This window comes from Anopheles stephensi, chromosome 2 (genome assembly GCF_013141755.1).
Source record: "Anopheles stephensi strain Indian chromosome 2, UCI_ANSTEP_V1.0, whole genome shotgun sequence".
Taxonomy (NCBI): Eukaryota; Metazoa; Arthropoda; class Insecta; order Diptera; family Culicidae; genus Anopheles; species Anopheles stephensi.
The window spans coordinates 8,287,719-8,311,987 of NC_050202.1; the positions used below are offsets into that span (position 1 = coordinate 8,287,719).

Consider the following 24,269-nt stretch of genomic DNA (forward strand, 5'->3'; position numbering starts at 1 on the left):
AAGGAGAAACGATTATCTCTCGCTTCTTCCAGTGAGCCATGTACACGCTGGATTAAGTTTGATGTTACCCCCTCGTTGGATGCTCTCCTGTTACTTAAAATCACCCAACAAACCGGTTTATCAGGCACTTGGCTCGATCCGGCATCCAGAGCTGCGAGAGCAAGAAGGAGAAACACTTCTCTTCACTTTTCATGTGAGCAATAATCGCTTTCGAGCACTTTCCCCTACTTGTGATATCGATCCAATGCGCTCTCGATCACTATACATCCACTTTAAACTTCGAATAAAAAAAACGCTGCCAGGTGATCTTGCTGCTACCTCTTTATTGGATACTCTCCTGTTACTTACAATCTAAAAACAACCGGTTTATCGGGCGCTTGGCTCGATCCAGCATCCAGAGCTGTGAGAGCAAGCAGGGGAAACGATTGTCTCTCTCTTCTTCCTGTGAGTGATATACACGCTGGATTAGGTTTGATGTTACCTCCTCCTTGGATGCTCTCTTGTTACTCTAAATACAAAAACGGACCAATTTACTAGGCGCGTGGCTCGATCCGGAATCCAGAGCTGCGAGAGCAAGAAGGAGAAACGCTGCTCTCTCGCTTCTCCATGAGAGCGATATTCAGTTTCGAGCAATTTCCCCTACGTAATACGAATGTGATATCGATCCAATACACTCTCGATCACTATCTCTCCCTTAAGAACAACTAATACTAACAACGCTACCAGGTGATTTTGCTGCTTCCTCTTTATTGGATGCTCTCCTGTTACTTATAATCTAAAAACAAACCGGTTTATCAGGCGCTTGGCTCGATCCAGCATCCAGAACAGCATCCAGTTACTTCCTCGTTGGATGCTCTCTTGTTACTCCAAATACAAAAACGGACCAATTTAAAAGGCGCTTGGCTCGATCCTCATCCAGAACTGGGAGAAGGATTCTCTCTCGCTTCTTCCTATGGGTCAAGTACACGCTGAATAATATTGATGTTACCTCGTCGTCGGATGCTCCCCTGTTACTTAAAATCTTTCAACAAACCGGTTTATCAGGCGCTTGGCTCGATCCAGCATCCAGAGCTGTGAGAGCAGGAATGGGAAACGATTCTCTCTTGCTTCTTCCTGTGATACGTGTACACGCTACTAACAACAAATATAAACAACGCTACCAGATGATCTTGCTACTATCTCTTTATTGGATGCTCTCCTGGTACTTAAAATCTCTCAACAAACCGGTTTATCAGGCGCTTGGCTCGATACAGCATCCAGAGTTGAGAGAGCGAGGACCAAAAGGAGAAAAGATTGTCTCTCTTCTTCCTGTGAGTAATAATCGCTTTCGAGCACTTTCCCCTACTTGTGATACCGATCCAATGCACTCTCGATCACTTTACATCCACTACTATAAACTACGAATAAAAACAACGCTGCCAGGTGATCTTGTTGCTACCTCTTTATTGGATGCTCTCCTGTTAAAGCAATTCGAAAAACGGAGCGATCTGCTAGGTGCTCGGTTGGATCCAGCGATCCGGAAAGCTCCGGATATGATCGCTCTCTTTCAAATGTGATATATCCAGCAATCTATAAGAAAATTTACTTATAAAGGAAAAGCTTTCATTTTATCGAGATTTCATGAAACAAAAGTTAATACATCAAACAAACATTATCTTCCCAGTGCCACTGTCGCAGGCTTCCAACGTCATCGTGTCATCTTTATTTCCGGTGCCTTCTTTCCGGTAAGCGAAATTGAGATTTAAATCTAAGCCCTGCGCCACCTCTGCGTGTCTGCGTGCCTGCTTTGTAGATATATTTTTATGCTCCTTTCCCGAAATGTGTCTCCGGAACGTTGCTGCAATTTCACATACAGCCAATGCCACTTCCGACGATTGGCCTGTCAGCGGTGTTTCTGTCAGCGATTGAGTTGGTATTGGAGCACTGGGGATGCATATTCGTAGCGAACACACTGCAGCAGAAAAGCAAAGCACGGTACTTCCGCCCGGTGGTGATGAGCTCTTTTGAGGTTTTGTTCGTTATGGCCACAGTTTCGCGTGCAGCAAGGGCTGCATTATTATTTGTCAATATTCTTCCGTGGCGTGTGTGTGGCGTGCATCCTTCGGGCTATGCTTATTTCCCGCAAATGCGGTGAAAGTGTGCCTGAAAATAAATTTTGCAAATGTATGTTGAGAGAAGGATAGATTTTTCGGGGATATAAATCAGGCACAGCTTAAGCATGCAGAGCATGGTGTGCTTCTGAAGGAAGGTGCAACTTCCGCGAAGGCTCAAGAAATATATCTTGAGAAGCTTTTTACAATATTAGAGTAAAATAAAGGGAAACGGTTAGCTCCTGGTCGATCTACTGTATTGTGACAAGCTAGACGGCCAATTGCTTGGAAGAACTGTCTTTTTTTATTTTTTTTTTATTCATAAGAAACGGCCTCAAAATTCTGTTATTAAAAAATTAAAAAATAGGTCATTGGTTAGTCTTTAAGTAATAAAATCGAATCCCATGACAGCTGTCAAAAATGACATTTAGCTGACAGTTTGACAGTTTATATGTTTGTTTGTGCTCTTGATTTTGTACAGATTATTTGCAATTTAGTTCTTTCGGTAAAAGACTCGAGAAGGCCCCCCCTAGAATCTTTTGTGTGCAGCACTGTGGCCTGTCATTTTTATTGTACAGTGGAATTTCTGTATGGTCAAAACCCATTTGATGTAAACATTGTGCATTGTTCCTTAATACTGTTAATAGACAGCGAGTAGAACTTGATACAATACATTGTAACAAGTGGTTTGTGATTATGATATTCTTATGTTTCCTCCTTTGCTGAATATCAATGCAAGCTAACAAGTATTTATCGAATTACTGTTCCGTTACCGTCCGAGAACGCCGTGCATGTGTTAGGCCCGATTGTTCACCCCTAGTGCGACCGAAAACTAGTACCGAGCCCCAGTAAGCCAAAATGAATAGTAGGGTTAGCGGAGAGGAGGTTTTAATCAAATAATAACAATATTTTATTCGACTTTCTTCAACCAATTTTGACCACACTGAAAGCACACTGAAAGCTCACTGTGAAGCTTCCGCAACGTGTACTGCGGATTGCATACCTTTAGGCGTAAATCCTACAGCGCCTAACAAATTTTGTCAGGGGGGGGCCTTCTCGAGTCTTTTACCGTTCTTTCTGTTTTCTTTATTTTTTTAGACAAATCCTTTCTCCTTCCAGAATTCACCACAGATTAAATTTATCGATCGAATAATCTACGGTGAGTATTTTTAATCCTTGCTTTGTTTTTCTTTAGCTATCCTCAGGCCCAAGTACACCAACCACAAAGACGTGTATTCTTTGTCCGTACGGTAGATAAAAACGGGGGGAGAAGACTTCATCTCCTATCGCTTCACTTCCGGGAGCATCCGGTACAAGGGATTCAAACCCCTTTTTATTGTTCCATTTTCCAGAAGCGAATCGGATAATGTCGTTCCGGTACCGGTGTGTGTCCATTGCGTCGTCTCTGTCGAAGAGTTTAAGCTCGACAGCGCGTACTAGCAGCCATTGACAGCGAATCTACCAAACATTCCCGGGGAGCAGTGTGGGCCGACAACTATGTCGTCGTCCCCATGTACTTTATAGCGTTGAAAGGATGCGGAGGATGCGATGGGAACGCTGCGATAGGGCGAAAAAAGAAGTGTCCAACGTAATGAGAGCGCTTCCGAGGGAACGACCGTGGAGGTTCGCTTTATCGGAAAATGGTTCCATTATCGGAACGCTGTTTATCGAATGATCATCATCTTGCAAGCGTGCACTTCCCGTACCCACGTGTGAAGCTGGTGGGGCCATGTCCATAACACACACACATACACGGTCGATGTCTCAATTCGATTTTCGGAAGCATTTTTCCTGAGCTACTTGTTTTTGTTGTTGTTGGTACGATGCGGAAGTATTTCCACGGTGTATCGGATTGTTTGGCTGCTGGAGGATGCTGTCCTCCGAACCGACTGACGCTTTCTGATTGTTGATAAGGTGCAAGAGTGGGTTCTTTACTGGTTCTTATCGGGGAAAGCAGGAAGTATCCAGTGAAGGGTTTTGGCGTTTTGAGGAAGAGATGTTAAATAAGAGTAGTGACAGGGACCCTCGGACACAAAGGGGACAGTTTTTGGGGAACTCGAACCGAGCTCGGACTCACCATCAATCCGTGGTGGAGATAATTTTCATGGTCAGTGTTCAGGCATCGCTCCCTGAAAATCCCTCATCGACTTTAAGACACTTTCAATTGATTGGCTCATAAATCTCGCACGCCCTCAGCATCCTCCGGAACGGACGGAAGTAGCGTAAGTAGCGAAAAACACCATGAAAACATCACGAATGGCACGTGGCACCATCGCCGTCAGCCCTTTCAAGAGGGAAGCAGCTAACGACATCGTTGATTCTAGTGGATTGGACTTTGACAGTCGTCGTTCGCCGGCTGCCTGTGTGAAGTCGAAGAAACCGGAATTGATTGCGTCGCCGGTTGTCTATGAGGTGATGAAATTAATTCCAAAATACCATTCAACGCTTTCCGCCCCTCTAAAAACCCCTGGTTTTTCGCCCTTAGTTTGTCATCTACTAAAAAGGGAACCCACACCCATCGTTTGAAGGTTGAAAAATTTGAAGGTCACCTAACCGGCCGGCGAAGCACTACCGGGAAGGAAAATTAATCGTTCATCGGAAAACGCACATTCAATGTCACGAGGAGAAGAAAGATTTTCACAAGAAAAAAACGCTACCGGTGCGTGGTGTGGCTGTGTGGCGTAATTTAATTGGTTTGGCCGAGTAACGAAAACCGCGCCACAATCAATGGGAGCGCGTAATAAATTATCTTTCTTGGAAGCGAGCGAGAGAGATTTTTCCGGCTTTTACCGGAAAACGGTTTTAAAGCCCGGTGATAATGGGGAAGGAAAAAAAACACAAAATAAGAAGAAAGATTGCTAACGAGACAGAAGTATTGTGGGTGAGATTTTAAAGAAATTACTTAAGTAAGGAGAATAAGGAGTGTTGATTGATGATGCTTTTATTGCATTACGTGCTTTAATGAGAATTCTTTTGAAGTATTTTTAAAAGGAAAATCTCGCTTCTACAAACATTAGTAGGTGTTGCGAACGCGACAAAATAAAATTGAGCTAAACTGACAGGCATACAAGAGTTAGATGAGAAACTTTAAATAACTAAATATCTTTGTTTAGGATAAATTCTCACCGGAAAATATTATCTTAGGAAAACAACCTTAAGTCACAGAGAGGCCTCATACCGTGAGGAAAACGAAAGTATGGTGCGTTATTGGAAATATCAGAAAGGGGACAATATCCAGACATATGGAAATTATAAATAAACTCAAGCCATGTAATAAAAACGAAAGTGAAGAACATGGGCCGAAAAGGGTTAACACTAGAACACAATGCATACATTGTCATTGCGCGATTAGTTTCATGAAAGAACGATCAACGCACGGTCGTAGGGCAGTGAAGGAAAGACCAACTTGACGAATAGAACAAACGACGCGCAGGCAATAGGCAATAGGAAAATAGGCATACGCACTTGAACCACAGATGCGCGATGCATTACCCATGGTCATAAAACGATAGGGTAACAATCGCCAGATATTGTTACATTACAGACCTCCTACACTAGCCGACGCCTGGCAGGGGTCAACGCATCAGCATACCGAATTAGGAAAAAGGAGATCGATGTAATGCTATTTCATGTTCTTTTTCCCACGGAATTTTAGTATATAAGATAGGATTTTTGAGAATAAAAAGCGACTTGTAATCCAAACCTCAACGAAGAAACTTGTGTTTCATTGTTTGGGTATTTATACAGAATCGGGAAAGTTTCACCTTTGCCTTCCCTCCGGAAATTGGTTACGCACTTTGGTGCCTCCCCACTCCGTCGGAAGAATTAGGCGAAATCAAGCCAAGCAAGAACCACGGTTAGATACTTCTCTTGGTTATCCAGGAAAAAAGGCTAATCGTCTGATCGAGCTAGGCATTCCCGTTGTCCACGCCGAGTTAGTGTAGTGCGAGTCCGCCGCTAAAAACTTCTCCTGGTTTTCCAGGAAAAAAGGTTAGCCGCCTGATTCAAGCAGCTCTGACAAGGCCAGGAATCTGCGCGGAGATTTCCCGAAACGATCACTCCTTCGCGTGGTCGGTTCAACAACGGTTCGTTATCGAACTAACAAATGGTGGCTCCAGAGAGGAGTTGTTAATATCCGCGCGCGTTAACAACTCATTCGAGCGAACTTACGTTCGTGGTGTGCTGTCGCCAAAAGAACAGCCTCTAACTGAACCCGCACCAAGTAGTGCTTCAAAAAGGTTCAGATTCAAATTCTGCGCTCGTGAAAAATAAAGTGAATTGCAGCGAGTGGAACGGTTTACAATTAAAACACGTAAGAACTACAGTGCTATAAGTGAACCGATCGAGTGCCGTTGCGATCATATCAATGTGCTCAAGTGCAGAACAGAATAAATCGGAGAGCATCAGTGAGTGCCAGTGCGTGATATAAGCTATATATAAGCAATAAACACGGCTCCGAACTAACCCATACCAAAGGGTAATAAAGTTCTCCCAAAAAGGTAGAACTAAACGGAGTACGTTATTTTACTATTTGAGAACAATAGTGTTACAATACGGCTCCGGAGTGAACGAAAAAAGTTCACATTCGAAACAAACTCGAAAGAAACTTTAAATGTTTAGCGAAGACGTCTATGCTTACGAAAGAAATCGTGTTTAACAATCAGTACGTGGACAACCGCGGAATAATAAGTTAACCGAGTGAATGACGTTTCGATCGTTTTAAAGGGCTCGTGTTTAAATAATTGAGGACATAAACACCATTGCATAAAAGAAGCTTATCAGCAATAAGCACGTGGGAAAGAGTTCTCGTAAGGCGTATCTTAACGGAGTAAGTCAGTGACTATCGGTGCAGATGGTTTTTTAGTACGACTCCGGAGTGAATTATCAGCGAGATCGAGACCACATTGAACTACCGGGCACGTCAAGGAAAGGTAACACCGAAAACGGTAAGTCGAACTTTCTTATCTATAGCTCAGAGTAGGAATTTTAAAGATCCGCCGAGATGCCTTATAAATTTACCACGAACACTTCCGGCAGTTGCCGATTGTGCGTGGCGGAAGACACTTCCGAAGAAAGCATGATTTCATGCTATGAATGTGATAGGTGGTTTCATTTAACATGTGCCAAACTATCACGTAAACCAAAGCCGGAAGAATGTTGGCTTTGCGTAAAATGTCAAAAAATAGCGTACGAACTTAATAGATTGCCCAAAGAATCTGCTAGTACGGATACAGAGGCTATGTTCACACGACTATTGCTTGGTCAACAGGAACAGTCAAAGGAACAGTTACAAGAATTTTTAAAAGCGGTAACAACTATTGCGGGCGACAAACAAGGATCGCCGCACATAGAAACGCTATTGAAAAGACAATCGCTTATGCAGTTGCCGAGATTTGGAGGGGATCCTGTAGAATGGCCAAATTTTAAACAAACATTTGATGATACTAATGAGGAGGGAAGATTCTCTAATTTAGAGAATTTAAACCGCCTTAAACAGGCCTTATATGGACCAGCCCTCAAAAGCGTTCAACAATTAATGCTGGATTCTTCAAACGTGCCAGAAATAATGACACGTTTAAAAAACTCCTTCGGAAGAACAGATTTAGTGTATCTTGAACTACGTAATAATCTGTATAAAATCCGAGGAGATTCCAAAACCATTGTAGTGGAAATGGTAAACGCTTTAGAAAACCTCATTCAAACAGTAAACTTGATGAGGGAACCAGACTACCTGAAAGATCATACTCTGGTGTTGGAGTTGACTGCTAGGCTACCGCACCAAATTCAGGAAAAAAGAGCCCAGTACATGGCTGAAGCGGAATCACCGTTAAGGGTTCAAACTTTAGATAACCTATGCGATTGGTTGAGACCTTTCGCTAAAACGGCAAACATGTTAAAAACAATATCCGCACATACCCAACGTGGAGGCGTTCATCTCCACGAACAAAAAATCCCATACAAAGGTTTTCAACAACCAATCAAAAGGGATAAGGATTTCGAACAGAATTCGAAAGAAGCTAGCAAATGCTTAATATGCAATAAGCTACATGAAACGATCAAATGTTATGCATTGGTCAATGAGGTGCCATCTGAGCGAATAAAAATTGCTCAAAACAAAGGTTTATGTTTAGGTTGCTTGAAATCTAACAATCATACAATACATGATTGTAGATCCGCGCAAATATGCGGGATAAATGGATGCACCGATAGGCATCATAAAATGCTTCATGTACCTCAAAATTTTGAAATCGCAGGAGTAAACAATCATCAAGAACTAGAAGCAGCGTCATCAACGCACTTCCAAGTGTTGCCAGTTGAATTAATAAACGGCAATCACAAAATAAAAACTTATGCGCTTTTAGACCCAGGTTCATCCTCAACCCTATTAGAAGAAAAAGTTGCGCGTCAACTTAACCTAAATGGGGAAGTAAAACCGCTCCAATTACTATGGACACAAGGCAAACAAACTGAACACATTAAAAGCCAAAACGTGGAATTAAGAATCAAGGGTCCAACTAAAAAAGGTTTTCAACTGAAGAATGTGAGAACAGTTAAAGATTTGAAACTACCTGTTCAATCTTTAGATTATGATGATCTAAGCAAAAGATATCCTCACCTTGCTAATCTTCCTGTTTCAGGATTTCAAAATATTCGACCCACTATAATGATCGGCTTGAATAACAATCATTTATTGATGGGGTTTAAACATAAATATGGTAAACCCACAGAACCGATAGCAATGAGGACAAGATTAGGTTGGCTAATTTACGGAAAAACAACCGAAAGCCAAGAAGAAGAATATTCCATGATAGTACAAGAGAAAGAAAGTTTTCGTAAACCAATATCCAACAAATTTTCAGTAGAAAAGTGTGGATTAAAACCAGGTGTTCAAATTTCTCTTTGTACGCATATTGCAAAGTCAAGCTTAAAACAATCAGCAAAAAGACGAAAAATAAAATCTGAAAAAACAATTTGCAGAGATATCAATGGTCATGGGTCAAAAAGAGACAAATCCGGAGAGATTCGTCAAAAGGGCTACAAATTAATAAATGAAAATTCAGTTGTTCAGGCACCAACTACAAAAAAGAAAAGAAATAGGATTTCTACCTGCAACGCAAACTCCAACTTTTTTATGGAAGTACAGATGAAAAAAGATCGAAAAGGATCTACTCCTGTAAAAACTTTACACGGGAAATATTGCCGTCCAGTCAATGAACTGGCGGATTTGAATGTTTACGACAAACAAAAGTTTGTATCACCGTTAAACAAGAAACAAAGGCTACCCAATAAAGGACGAATTGAAAGTAGTTTCATAGGAATTCATAAAGAAAATATGATTGAAGAGGTAATTGATAAAGAATTACCAACAATAAAGATGAAAAGTAAGCAAATAATTCCTGATACATGGAACTACGAGGTTTTGACACCCAGCTCAAGGAAAGCTAGTGCAATCACACAAACGATTAAGCCTATAGGAAAAGGGTTTATTGGTCAAATCAAAGGCCTCAGGGTATTGTTCCACAATTTATCGACCTTTATATTAATCATGTTATTTCTCTTTTCAGCTGAAGTTTTGGGTAATACAACAAGGGGATTGATTACATATGTGATTGCAACCAACAAACTATTCGCAAAAGAAAATAGCCTCTTGCATGCCACAAATGATATAAGAAGACAAGAAAATCTATCAAATCAAATCGACACAAATGAAGCGTTCAAGTATTTTAACTTTCAAAAATTTAAGGAAGAAAACGATCGTCTAATGGACATTGCGAGAAAAAATACACATTAGTTTTCTAAAAAAGTAGTAGTGAAGAGATTAGCTCAAACGTTAGAAAAAATCGACTATGACTCTCTATATCAAAAGTCTTGTAATTGCTACGCAACCGCGCAAGGGCAAGGTATTTCATCAGTAACGTCTGAGTTCAACCAGCATCAGAGAAGTCTTCAGAGCGTTATTCTTCATCCGGCAGAAACAGTTGGTCTGCTATCAACAATTAGATGACAACGGTCAACGTCGAAGGGAACTACGAAGCGGTAATATGCGGTTGGCTAGTGCTTAGATACGAAATTGGCTATCTCAACAAAAAAGTGGAACTTCAAAGGGTGTGCAAAGTCACAACTATGATCTACGAAGAAAGCTAGCTAATGTTCAACTATCAAACGTTCAAGGTCGAACAAATGCTATATGTCTTGCTAACACCATCGAGAGACTACTGTTTGGTCATATGGGCCGAGTCTGATGGAAAGCAAGGTCAAGATGCTGAGATCTCCAGAAGATGAAAACCTGCTATACAAAGTGATGAGAATCACCTCTTCTGTGCAACTAAATCAGAGCTGAACAACACCCAAGTCTATAATAGTTTCCGCGTAACGCCTTACTGCGGTCTAAACTATAATCTTGGTCGACCAGCTGATTACAATGCATCTTCAACTATCGATATCTAAATCTTAAAATCCAGCATCAAAATGACGACTATTCTTCACATCGTAGCCACTTGAGAAATCGCCCAACTGAAGTCATCGTGTTTAAGACGACGACGTGTGAAATCAACGAGCAACTACAACATCTCTTATCCTGTAGAGATTTTTGAAAATCGTGTCAATCAAAATCGTATCTGAGCTTCAACGCCCAACGCGCAGCCCTACGAGTAGTCCAATGTGCAACCAACAGTAAATTATGCCTCACTACTATTATCTCCTTCGTCATCGCCGCGACAACCTACAAGCACCACCGGCTAGACATCTGTAAATGGTTTCTTCAACCGACTGCAAGCATCGATGAACCGTCAACGGCAGAATGCGTGCAATTAAAATCAGGTGTCGTATAATGAGAGCGCGAGACAATTCAATTGATTAAAATATTAGGAAAATTAACTCAAAAGGAGAAGTTAAATTTTATCTCGGCAGTAATACGTCGCGTTTATTTGGTAAAACTTGTAGTTTTACGAGGGCCGGAATGTTGCGAACGCGACAAAATAAAATTGAGCTAAACTGACAGGCATACAAGAGTTAGATGAGAAACTTTAAATAACTAAATATCTTTGTTTAGGATAAATTCTCACCGGAAAATATTATCTTAGGAAAACAACCTTAAGTCACAGAGAGGCCTCATACCGTGAGGAAAACGAAAGTATGGTGCGTTATTGGAAATATCAGAAAGGGGACAATATCCAGACATATGGAAATTATAAATAAACTCAAGCCATGTAATAAAAACGAAAGTGAAGAACATGGGCCGAAAAGGGTTAACACTAGAACACAATGCATACATTGTCATTGCGCGATTAGTTTCATGAAAGAACGATCAACGCACGGTCGTAGGGCAGTGAAGGAAAGACCAACTTGACGAATAGAACAAACGACGCGCAGGCAATAGGCAATAGGAAAATAGGCATACGCACTTGAACCACAGATGCGCGATGCATTACCCATGGTCATAAAACGATAGGGTAACAATCGCCAGATATTGTTACATTACAGACCTCCTACACTAGCCGACGCCTGGCAGGGGTCAACGCATCAGCATACCGAATTAGGAAAAAGGAGATCGATGTAATGCTATTTCATGTTCTTTTTCCCACGGAATTTTAGTATATAAGATAGGATTTTTGAGAATAAAAAGCGACTTGTAATCCAAACCTCAACGAAGAAACTTGTGTTTCATTGTTTGGGTATTTATACAGAATCGGGAAAGTTTCACCTTTGCCTTCCCTCCGGAAATTGGTTACGCACTTTGGTGCCTCCCCACTCCGTCGGAAGAATTAGGCGAAATCAAGCCAAGCAAGAACCACGGTTAGATACTTCTCTTGGTTATCCAGGAAAAAAGGCTAATCGTCTGATCGAGCTAGGCATTCCCGTTGTCCACGCCGAGTTAGTGTAGTGCGAGTCCGCCGCTAAAAACTTCTCCTGGTTTTCCAGGAAAAAAGGTTAGCCGCCTGATTCAAGCAGCTCTGACAAGGCCAGGAATCTGCGCGGAGATTTCCCGAAACGATCACTCCTTCGCGTGGTCGGTTCAACAACGGTTCGTTATCGAACTAACAGTAGGTCTTAAGTAAAGAGTCTGTCAGTCACAACATCATTGAATAAATAAGATTGAATAAATTGAAAAAAAAATTAAAAACTGTAAATAAAATCAATTGTAAAATAGTTCCAACACATCAAACAAAGTATTCCGATTGACTGCTTACCAACTAGAACCTGAGGGACTTCTTCTTCTTAAGCGCTACAGCATCGAAGACCGCCCTAACTAGACCTGACTTGAAGGACTTCTTCTTCTTCTTCTTCTTTCTTGGCACTACACCCTGAGAGATTTCGACATGCCATTTTTGGCTTTCAGTCAGCCAAGCGCTCGTGAAGTCGGTCGGGATGGGATTTGAACCCCGGTCCTGCTGTGTGAAGAACGGCGCCGCTGTCGCCTCTGCTACCGGACCAGCCCTGGATAAAACCTCGGCTACCAGACTTGAAGGACAATGCCTGAAAAATATTGTCCTTGCCTTATCTTCTTGGTAGACCCTATCAAGCTGGAATTCAGGTTTGTTTTTCTAGCCCTTCAATGACTTATCTTCTCTGAAGGAGCTAGTTTAGACTTTTTTTTTGTGTCTCCTTCTATTTCTGTTGCTCGTGAATGATTTAATAAATGTGGTTCCTGCCGATGACGTCTTAAATATGTCTGTGTCTCTGCTTGCGTTATACCTGCTCCGTTTTGCATGGCTCCAATAATTCAGGAATCGCCTGAAGGTTACTTTATGTAGCGTCGCTATAAATCGTGTGACTTCCATGAAGGATTTTTGGGTTCGTCTGGACTCAAAACTAATCAAAGTTATCAGTTCACTGGGTCTCGGTATAAAGCCGCCCAACACGCAAAGGATTGAAAGAGCTATCACGAGCGTTAGCAAAATCTTCAAGCAACAGTGAAGAGTTTCAAAACTTTAGAAAACACTTGACTGTAGCTAGAACCTTGACTATCATCGAGCTTGCCAAAGGCCTTGATAATTCTTTCCATCGCTTGCGTGTTGAATTCTCGCTCTACATTCCATAGATTCTTAAGATACATATTAAAGCCTTACGATCATATAAAATTCATTATGATGAAACTTTAATCCTAAAATTGAGTGTTTCTACATAGTTTTACTCAAATAGCAATAGTGTGTAAACATTTCTTCAAAATTGGCCCCATTACACTAGTGCTTGCAACCTTGCAAGCTCACCCAGCGGGGTACTTTTCTAGCAACCGACACGCTCTCATCCATCGGCCACACACGTATTTCTCACACGTGTGTCCCACAAGGATTGCTCGGGAGCGGCCCGTTCGCGCAACAGTACAAGACGTAATAAATCACTTGACGCGAGCGAAGGCTTGCACTGGCAGTCAGCAAACCGGCTGACGGTTGAACGTGTCTCGCATAAACACGTTGCACTCATATCCTTGAACGCTGGTGGCGCTCCTTCCCGGTGCCCGTTTTGGGCACCTTGACCGGGCAGTCGGAAGAAACTGGCAGCGTTCTTTCGTCGCTACCCAAGACCATGGCCCAAAGACGGACGGCGCGAGCTTCGACATGCTAGCGAGCGAGCGAGCGAGCGAAGGATTCCAACACGTCACGTGGCGCAGCATATAACAAATCAAAGGCCGTTTGCTGTGACAGGCGCCCACAAATCGTTTGATATGCGCCACCGAGTCCGCTTCCGGCGGTGCTTTGATTTGTGTATTTATGCTTACCGAGCGAGATGATGAAGTAAAATGGTGATTGCTGGTGACGGTGGTCGCCTGCAGCGTTTGGTCCGTCCGATGCATCGATGCATCCGGTTGCATCTACCTCACCGATAAGGTATTTAACGGAACTTATTTACCTTAAAGTTTGAGGGAAAGTTTGTTCTGAGAATATAGGTTCCAGCTGGGGGACGCAGTCTTAATAAAAAACTTATTACAATGTTTTATGTTATCTTACCCTGCCGCAAGGACAAACTATGTCGAAAGGAAAAGGAAAAGATAAAAAGGACCCATGCTTTAATCTTCGTAATGCAAGGTATGCGACTTCAAAGTGAACAATTCCACGAACGCTTCCGATAAGTTTAGCAAAGAAATTCGTAGTCACTTTTGAAACTGCTACCGCAAGAAGAGGGGTTTCTCTGGGCATTCGGCTGGCTGGAAGAAACTTTCCCGGAACTTTCCCTTTTTTTATCGTGAAGCAAAACAAAAACAGCTGAATCAAGGTAATCTTTTATTAGTTTTTGTCAGCATACCGTAGACCTTTTTAACTCTTTACCCTGAAGGGGCGGCATAAGTTTGTTTTTGAATAGTTTGGATTTTTTTATTGTGCTCTATTTTGTGTTTTAAAGTTTGTAGCGAAAGAGGATACAAATTTACAAAGTAAAGAGTTTTTGTGGGCTTTCCACTTTAATGGATTTTATGTTACTCAGTCCAGCGTTTCGTCGCACTCAAAAAGCACCAGGCGCCTCCATCAACTCGCGCACGTGTTGCAAATTTTGACAATTTTTTTTGGCAAGGTAAAAAACTGGTTAAAATCATGCGAGAAGCCCATCCACAACACTGACACAGCTGGATTCAGTTTTTTACAGCTGTTTTGTAGTAAAAATGGGTGAATAATGCTCGAAATGGATGATTGGCTGAAAGGAGGCACGTGTGAAAAGTGCTTGATTTTAATTGAAAAGCGTTAAATTACACTCTTTTCATGGTATGAGGTAATCAATATTTTTGGTGCGGCCAGTTTTTAGTTTTTGCTCACTATTAAAATAGAGAGAATTCTACAAAATGCGATAAAAAAGAGCTTGTTTTTAAGCTTAATTTTTAGGGAGATATATGACTATGGATTGACCCAAAAATTTACTAAACCAAAGCTAGTGGTGATGAGAAAAATGAATCCGAGGTGGGATTCTAATAAGGATTCAAATCTTAATCGAATCACAATAAAATTCCAATTAGATTCCATTTGTATCGCAATCTGATAAGAATCGGATTTAAATAGGATTTGAATCAGATTCAAATTGGGTTCCAATCGGATTTCTTGGGGCTGAATCCACGAATCTTCTGAGTCCCGAATCGCTCAATTCCAGTTCCTTTAGGTCCAATTTGCAATAAATACATAAAAAGCTAGAAAATATTTCATACCAGAACAATTCAGGTTCAATATCGTCGAGAGTAACTAAAATACCAATTTCCATTATTAGATTACCGTCATGCAGTTTGCACTTCCTTCCCATGCACCACTCTCAAACACAATGCATTTTGTAATTTAATGCCGTGTCGTGAAAAAAGGTAAAAACAGCAAATGGTGATTTGTGTACGGCCATTTCGCTTTACTGTGGCGCTTCACTCAACTTTAGCTCTATTAAATTGGACAGCAGCTGCAATAAAACTGTGCCGCCGCCTAATCAATTGACTGCACGATAGTGGGAAAATGGGCGGAAAATCTACAGGAACAGAGTGCCAAAAAACAAAAAGCACAAAATGTTTACTCGCATCCCTTATCGCTCCCCGTGCGATAAAACAGGACAATAGCAATGCCAAAAACTGGTGTTCGGTGTGTGTGTGACCGTTGCAATATTTTTCATTTTATGTTTTATTGCAGTTGATTGTTCGCGGTACGATTCGCTGCTTGCACATGTTTTTAGGATGGTATGGGAGGAAGCAGAAAAACCATCATACACTGCATAATATCGCACCCACAATGGGCCATCGCCTGTATCTATCATATTTTATGGACGAAAGCGTCGGGAAGATGGTGGAGGCGCCTGGTGTTTTTTTTTGCGGGCAAGCACGCCCCGAGACTCGAAGGCAATTGAGACATGTGTGTGTGTTGGTTGGCCACTTAGAGCCAGCGGTACAGCGTCAGCAAAGTAAGCAAAGTGGCCAACAGTAACAGTGTATTGCTCCTGGCCGATTTGTCCCACCGCTGCGGCACGTGAGTGATATCGGTCTATTTGGATGCCAATGCCGAATGGCAAACCGACACCGAGGTTGGGGATTTATTTTTATGTTGACTCGCTCGCCGTTTCGGCACCCATTCCGGATGGTTTTGCTCCTGCCCTTCCCAGCACGGTTGTCATACATGATTTTATGTTTCATACGCGATACACAGCAAATCACACATTCTGTCATTTTTTTTTGTCCTCGCTAGTGTCGTACGGGCGAGTGTGTGTACTGTGTGGGTCCAGTTTACGGTGGGACTCTGTGTGGGACAATTTATAGTTTTTCCGTCTGTCTTCTGCTCGCTCGTACGGTTGTGCACCTTGCTGAAGCTTTTTTTGCTGTATTGTGTACACAGCCAACAAAGTCTTTGGTGTTATTATTATGAATGCAACACGCCAAACTTTACCGTGTGCGCAGTGCTTTTTTGCTGTTCTCAACAACCAGGGTGAGAAGGGGGGATGAGAAAGAAAAACGACGAAAACAACAATAAAACATCAGCCAACAGCAGTAGAGAAGGACCATCCGATGACGAATGCCATTAATTTTTGGCTAGCAGCTCGTAAAATTTGAACAGTTCATGCACGCTCTGTTGCAGCAGCAGCAGCAGTAGCATCATCATCATCATCATCATGACCATCATGGTTATAAACATTAAACCGTGACACACACACACACACAGTGGCACACACGACATCGGATGTCATTGTTGCTGCTGTAGTTAGTGTACCGTACGAAACGTGCACATGGCTGTCCTTTTAAAGGCGCTTTCCGAGGGCAGTGCTGCAAGCGTGAAAAGGGGTCGCTGGGAATGTGTGCTGAGAAAGCACGTTTCGTGGAAATGGCCACGTACTGGCTGGTGGTTTTCATTAGTGCCGAAACTTTGCCAACCTCTCAGAATTGCTCGCTCGGGGATTGAGGTTATCGGTGTTTCGGTTGCGTGCTTCTTCTTCTGCTGTCTGTATTTGCTGTTGGTTTTTCGATATTGAAATGTGTGCATTTTATTTGCTGTGCGCACTACAAAATGTTTTGTTGTAACTAGTTGCTTCTGATTTATTTTGAGCGCAAAATAAAACTCAATTTTTTTTAAATTACATTCTTTGATTGAAGTTTCTTAGCGAAGGAAAAAATTATAAACTGATGTATTAGTAGTTTGTGCCCTCTAATAAGCCTCGAAATTGGTTTTCATGCCTGGTGAGAAGTGTTTTTGGAGCGGTCCAGCCTCAAGTGATGTGTGACGACCCTCAGAATTTAAGCATATTAATAAGTGGAGGAAAAGAAACTAACCGGGGTTCCCTAGCACATGGCAGAACTGGGGTTCAAATCCGATCAAAGACTGCCAATCTGTACACACAGCTGGCTACTTTTCTACGGGTAAAATCAAGTCACAGAAAGCCAGACATGGCAGGCCGAGACCTTTCGAGGTTGTAGTTCCAAGGAGGAAGAAGAAGAAGTGTATTGTTGTGCTTAAAAAATAGAAAAATTTATACAAAATATGAATAGCTCAAAAATGTTTCATGCAAATGATAAAGAATGTCAAATTATCCTAGTTCTCCTTTAGAAGGATAGAATAAAATAACGTTCATCTAATGCTAAATTAAAAAGAGTTTAAAAAGTTAAGAGAAATGTTTAAATTCCCGAAACTAGTTTTTCAATTAAATTTTATTCTGAATTGATCGAATTGATTTCAAATTATCATTATGTATATATATTAAATTGTATTATATTAAAACTTCCATTTTCAAAGCATAACTTTAAAAATAAAAGTCATTACCCGGTAAATCAATCGTACCCTACCTCAAACAAAGCCAATTTCTACGCCCCTAAATTGCTGCAATCTTGGCAAACGAAGCGTAATTCCGTCAAAAGCTCAATATAGCATTATTTTATGACGCTTTTTTTGTGCCCATTCCATCAATGTTTACACGCGCCGAAAGTGGAGCGAATTGCGTTACGGCACGTATTTTCGATAAAGTGTCATTTCCCGGTTTTAAAGGGCAATTAACAAGTGATTCACCCTCGGGGTGCCAGAATCGTATCATGTTGACGAATGCTGCCACCAGCTTTTCGAACCACTGAAGACTGATGGTCGGAGAAACGGGCCCGTGCGAAAAACAGCGACAAAAACACGTCAACGGGAAGACAAGGGGCGTGAGAGTGCGCCAAATATTCATCTTGCTTGCGGTTTCGCCCTTATTTCCGTCCCATTTCCTGCACTTTGAACGACCAGTTAGACGGCCGCCCTCAGTCAGTCGGGGTGGGTGTGTGTGTGTGTAATGCTCGGCAAAGGTGATCGGTTTTTACGAGACGTGACCGTGCCATCTTTGAAGCGAGCGCATCATCAAAACAAACCGACCGAAGAAATGATGCTGTTGTCTTCAAATGGGACCGAGTGAAAGCTCAAGATGAGCTTCCTTCCTGTACTCTGTACAAATACACACCCAGACAGACAGCAAGAAAAAAAGGCGACTGGGAAACAAAATCCGTATCGAGAGAGAACCCGGAGTGACATCCACTCTCGACGGCCATTAGTGAAACATCCCCGGCGCGGTTGGCTGTGGGCGTTTTTCTGCTGTCGAGCAGTGTCTCGTTTTAATGGGATCGTTTTTCGGTTTCCAACTCCGAGGGTAAAGAGCTTTCTGTGTCCCGTTTTGAAGGATTATGTCGGCCAAGGAACAACCAAGACGAACGAACGTCACTGGCAAAGTTGCAGTGTTTTTAGTCTTTGCTTGCTCTTGGTGATCAAGAATCGTGTTGAAAGGTTACGGATTTGTGGGTACCGGGGGGGGGGGGGGGGGGGGGGGAAAACAAAACAGGGCTGTAGAATAATTTGTGCATAATGAACATAGGGCCTTATTAAAAGTTAAGCTCGGTCGACTTAATGAAAGACATGGCAAAAAAAAGGAAGGGTATAATGTTGCTTAAAAAAATTGCAGAATAGTATTTCAAAAATGTTTTGTCGAGAGTTCTCGATGCTGAATGTACGACTCACCAAAGCTCTTTTCTTTCCCCCAAATGATGTGAAGGCGCCGACGTGGAAGATTCCCGGCCAATAAATGTTATCGTAAATAGACTCATTAAAATGTTGGCATCATTTAGCGTATCTGTTACGGTTCGGTTCGGTTCAATCCAATCGCTGCCAAAAGCGTTGGTTGCCGCCTGAGGTTTGGCCCATACTCCTTCCCGCTATCCACGAAGGGAGTCACCATGTTTAGTCAACCACTAAACTCGCCAAAAAGCACATCTAAAAAGAAAATGAAATGCTTTAATATAAAGGAAGGATGGAGTCAAAGAGTACAGCAGCATCCACATTAACGAGACAGCAGAAAGAAACAAAGGCAAGCGTTGTTGAGGTTTCTGGCGACTGCTAGAGCACCCGATGGTTTCGACTGTGGCCCTCGATCCTATAGCCTGTCGTATCTAGGCGGGCGTTAAGTGGTATTTTGTTTTTATTGCAATGTGATTCAGTGGCTCGTTTTTCGCACAGTTTCCAAGCTAGCTGACCTCAGCGCTCAGTTGGGCGACGAGTTTCGGGCCAGCAACCACTCCGTCTCCACCATTCATCGAGCAGCAATGAAGTAGAGAGATTTAGGGATGCGTCCAGAGCATGAGTCTGTGTGTGTGCGGTTTCTCTTACACTTTCTGGCATGCTCGAACCACTTGACCGGAAGTGTGGCTTCTTTTGCCATTCGGACCCGGGGATGATCTCGTGCGCTTTTGTCCAACAGGTTCCGGTGTCGTCCGACTGTGAGCACGATTTACAAGGGTTGCCTGGCGGTTGTGGTGGCGATGGAGTGCAAAAAGCAAACCATACCATGTCGGTCAAACCGGAGTTGTGAAGCGGAGTGGTGAGACAGTTCCCGTTTTAACATTGCAGCTCCCAGCAGCAGCAGCATATCTTTTGAAAACAAGCGATTCGTGGATTTGAGGATTTTCACCGTACGCTTCCGAAAGCCGTGGTTTCGTCCAACCGGTCGTCGGTGAATAAAGCGATCAATTCAACTGCGATAACATGATGTTCAATGAATAGGCAATGGGGGGGGGGGGGGATGGTATAAAAAAGGGGAGAAAGGTTTTTTCTTTATGCTGTCCTTTCTTCTTCGATCATGCATTGACCTTTTTTCTGTGTGTGTGTGAGGCATTTCATTCGGAATCGAAACTATCATGTTCGGTTGTGTCGACCACAATCGTTGCCTTTCAGTGGGGAAATCGATCGTGGTGAGCTCCGTTGGGTGGCGGTAGCGATTAATTGCAAGGATCCTCTTTAGAAGCTATGTAAGAAGGTGAAAAGGTTGAATATTGAGAACTTTAAGAAATATTGAAAAATAAATAAAATGTATGAGCTTTTTCTAGGTGTTACAGATTAGAAGAAGATTTTTTAAAAGAATTTCAATAAAGTTTCCAAGCATATTTCAAATTCGGTGAGGATTTTTAAGGGAAGGGTTTTATCTTCAGAAATTGCAGGTCCCTTACTGTAGTGGAAGAATTCCTGCCAGCTTGGACGGGTTCATCGTCATCGTCATGTTGGCCTGCTCTTTTAAAGAGCACGTCGTCGTGACATGGCCCGGTCAACAATAGATTTCCAGGAAACTCGATCCCTGGCTGCAGCTACCCATCCGTGTAGGCACCCGATCTCCGACAGGTCTCCCTTCACCTGATCCAGCCAACGAACTCGCTGTGCTTCCCGACGCCTCGTGCCGAACTGAGGGTCGCTGACGAATACCTTATTGGCGGAGCATGAGTCCGGCATCCTCATAACATGCCCCAACCATCGTATCCTGCCGGTCTTCGCCACCGTCAGGATGTCCGGTTCGCTGTATAGCTCAGCAAGCTCGTGGTTCATCCTAAGCTTCGACGGGTTAGCGATGTCATAAACATGATACCTAACATCTTAGCTCCAGGAGGAACCGAAAGAACTTCAACAGCCTTCTTATTGGCCAGCAAATTGAACTGCGTTGATTGGTCCTCATCATTAAAATAATCCCGACTACCGCAGCACGTGGTACGCTAAATAAGACTTCAATGCTATTTTTGGTATTTAAGAAGTCAACCTAGCTCGTAGAGGTTCCAATGTAAGTTCTGAGCTATTTATTAAGAACTTATTCGTAGTTTGACGACCCCTGAGGTCATGGCTGCCATTTTTGGCTTACAAAACCTATTGATAATACCACATAGTTGAATAGTCAGTCCTCAAGGATGGATAATCAGAACGGCTCGGATGGGATTTGAACCCCGGTCCCATGTGAAGGGGCCTATCATGTGAAGGCTTCAACTGCCTTTGGTGCTATTTAGTGTATTTTAAATACAGAGATCAGCCCCAAGAGTCCTACAGTTAATGCTGCGGGATAAGCCAAAAAGCTCTATTGGCATGGTCCCGTCAGAAGAAAGATACCGAACTACCTGAAAAAAAGTGCCCTTGTATAACGAAGTAAAAGGGGACTTCAGGACTACAATACTTGTGATTCTAGTGTAAGAAAAATGAAAACCAATGGAAATATAAACAGCGAACTTCATTACGCGGATGTGGCCAACCAAGTGCACACTAGCAGATTACAAGTTACGTCCACATGAGAAAGAAACACACACATCCAGACAAGCATTAAGCATGCTGAACTACAAACAAAAGCCACCACCACCACCACCGGGATCCAGGATCCGGAACGGATCCCGGTTGCAAAAACTGTCAGGCTCAACGTTTTGATAACGCAGCACCGAGCCAAACGTCACCATCGTCAACGTTTGCGTCGACGTTTGCCGTCAACTGACGTTTCGCTTATGCTCGTGACACGAAGGCCGCGCGTGATGCACACGCACTCTAGACACTCCCGAATGCACTTACTGTACCAGCGCATGGAGGAAAAAGGCGTTTGGTGAGAGCGCTTATATCTCTGTGAACCGTTGGCAACAAAATACAACCTGCTAGCGGTAGCCGTAATAATACCCGTCTGGATGAGTGATCCGCCTGCCTTTTCATCCGTTTTGGCACAGCACATTTTGCCGGCGTTCCGGCGCAAGGATAAAAGCTATCAAAAACAGACCACGAGACAACAGTGAAGCGAAGCGTGCACGGATATGGGCTTGTAGAGCTCGACGATAGTGATGATGGTCCTGAAGGTGCAGAACTCTGGTGGGCACTCGTACACTCTGGGCTAATATACACAGGTTCACATTAGTAACTGAAAGAGATCGAAACTTCCATAATTTCCTTTCAAATAAGCGATAAGGGTTTTAGAAACTTAAATAGGAATTTTTGGAGTTAAGTATTGAAGTTAAAGCTTCAGGTTTGTCACCCGATATGAAGGAATGTTTCATTTAGTTTATCTCAGCTCGGTCGTCCACCTCCACCATGCAGCCTTGAGTTCCTTTTGTTGGTGTAAAAGGTGTAAATTACAATCGCAAATTTCACACCTCCACGCTTTAACTGCTACTTGAAGCTGCACGGAACGACACCTCCGCCGCGCTACAAATACATCTCGTACGCGTAATTAAAGGATTACAAGGCGCTTTTGACAAACGCATTGATGTCCTTGCCTATTGATGGTTGGTGTCGTAGTGGTGGTAGTTGTTGCTACTACTACATCTCATCGTGCCTGGCGGTGAGAGATAATGAGTCGCGAGGAAATTATTCAAAGCGCTTGGATAACAAGACATCCCCCAATGGCTCCGAGTTCTGCCAACCAACTCCGCAGTGCGTTTGGTGTGATGAACCCGTATCCCGGCTGAATGAGTGGTAAGCTGGTAGGTGAATCCATCTTTCATTCAAATTCTCGAGTGCGAATAAACAGTGTGTCGTGGCGTTTAAGGGGGACGGGCCACCCAAGCGCTGCTCTCTTAACCACTTTAACTTTTCCACGAATCGTTTCGCCGTAATGCGATTCCAAGCTTCGGGGCGCTGGTGGTGGATTGCGCATTTACACACACACACACACACACACCCTTTGTCAGTGCTTCCGTCTCACAGGGACACAACATTCCATCGTGCCAGCACTTCCAAGGACACAGCTCATAAATATCTTTTAATTAAAATGTAAAATAACAGTGCTCGTTTTGCACTGTGTGCGACGAGATGCGTCACACTTTATGTGTCCTTTGTTGTGCCGGTAGCCTTTTTGTGGGTGTGACAGTGGTACCTGGGCATTATTTACGTTAACGGATACTCGATCCTTGCAGTATATCGTAAATTGAATGGTCCTGAGGGTGGACCGGTTTCTTGACTGCTTGGGCCTCCTTCATCATTCGCTACGGTGGGTCCCTTGGAAGGGTAAAAGATTGCTGTTGGGAGGGTACAAAGCGTCCCCGGTCTTAAGCGGGTCGTTAAGATGGACTTACTGATATGATGCCGTGGTTGGTTTTAGGAAGCATGGGGATTTGTCCACCAAAAGCACGGCTCAATTCCTTAGAATACATCAATTAGAGCAAAAAATCCTCCAGAACTCTCCTCCTAAAAAGAGCGCGAAGTGAGTGAGGTTGAAGAATAAAATTAATTTAAAATAATACCTTAACGATACCACGTGCCCTAATGCGTCTCACAAGTTCCACTGGAAACCAAACGCTCGGGTTGCAAATATCGTTTTAAATTTATCTCACATGCTTGTAAAAATTCAATTTCCATTCCTGCAGTTATGGAAAATTCAATTACTGCGTGCCTGATTCTTTCCTGCATCCTTGCATCTTATGGCCCGTGTGAGGATGGTCTCGGGCTCGCCAACCCCACCGTTCCCATCTCATGCAGCCATTCACCTTCCCGGTTGATAGTTCTTGCCGTGTGGATGGGACTTTCCTGGCAGGGTGGTTGCTCTTCACGCTACGCTGGCAATAGTACGTGCAGGTACTTGTCCGGCGAAGGTAAAACAAACATAAAGTGCTGGAGAGAGAGAGAGAGACAGTAAAGATAGTGAGATAGTGCGCACAATTTATGGTAATAGTAACGACAGAGCTGCGTTAAGTGAAGCGTACGCAAAACGGTCGAGCAGGATATAAACTTTCTTCCCTGTTCCATTATGCATCGGTCGAGATATTGCTTCATTTTTGATTTCTGCAACGAGAGAGAAGAAGTAATGAAATATTTATTGCAGCTGAGTACTACCGAGAGAGTGATATGGAGTATGTTATATTGAAAGTCTGCATTAAAATATTGGTAGTAAATCATTTTAACTAACAATCCAACTCGCAGCTCAATAATCATTATTGCTTGAAGATTTCTAATTTTAAAATCACCTTCACGCGTCTCCGGGGATTGGAAAACGATTATG

The 24,269-nt window shown here is 42.8% G+C and overlaps 1 long non-coding RNA gene across 3 annotated transcripts; it reads right to left on the reverse strand.

Annotated features, from left to right (window-relative positions):
• Positions 1 to 1,656: 1,656 nt before the first annotated feature.
• Positions 1,657 to 24,055, reverse strand: LOC118503761. 3 transcript variants are annotated; one of them, XR_004905211.1, is made up of 6 exons: positions 23,974 to 24,055; positions 23,758 to 23,881; positions 23,515 to 23,631; positions 23,347 to 23,458; positions 19,010 to 19,261; positions 1,657 to 2,142 (listed from the first exon to the last, which is right to left on the reverse strand). It is a non-coding gene; the product is annotated as an uncharacterized LOC118503761 (long non-coding RNA). The 3 variants fall into 3 exon arrangements; XR_004905210.1 differs by having other exon boundaries at positions 23,515 to 23,881; XR_004905212.1 differs by lacking the exon at positions 19,010 to 19,261 and having other exon boundaries at positions 23,515 to 23,881.
• Positions 24,056 to 24,269: the final 214 nt, after the last annotated feature.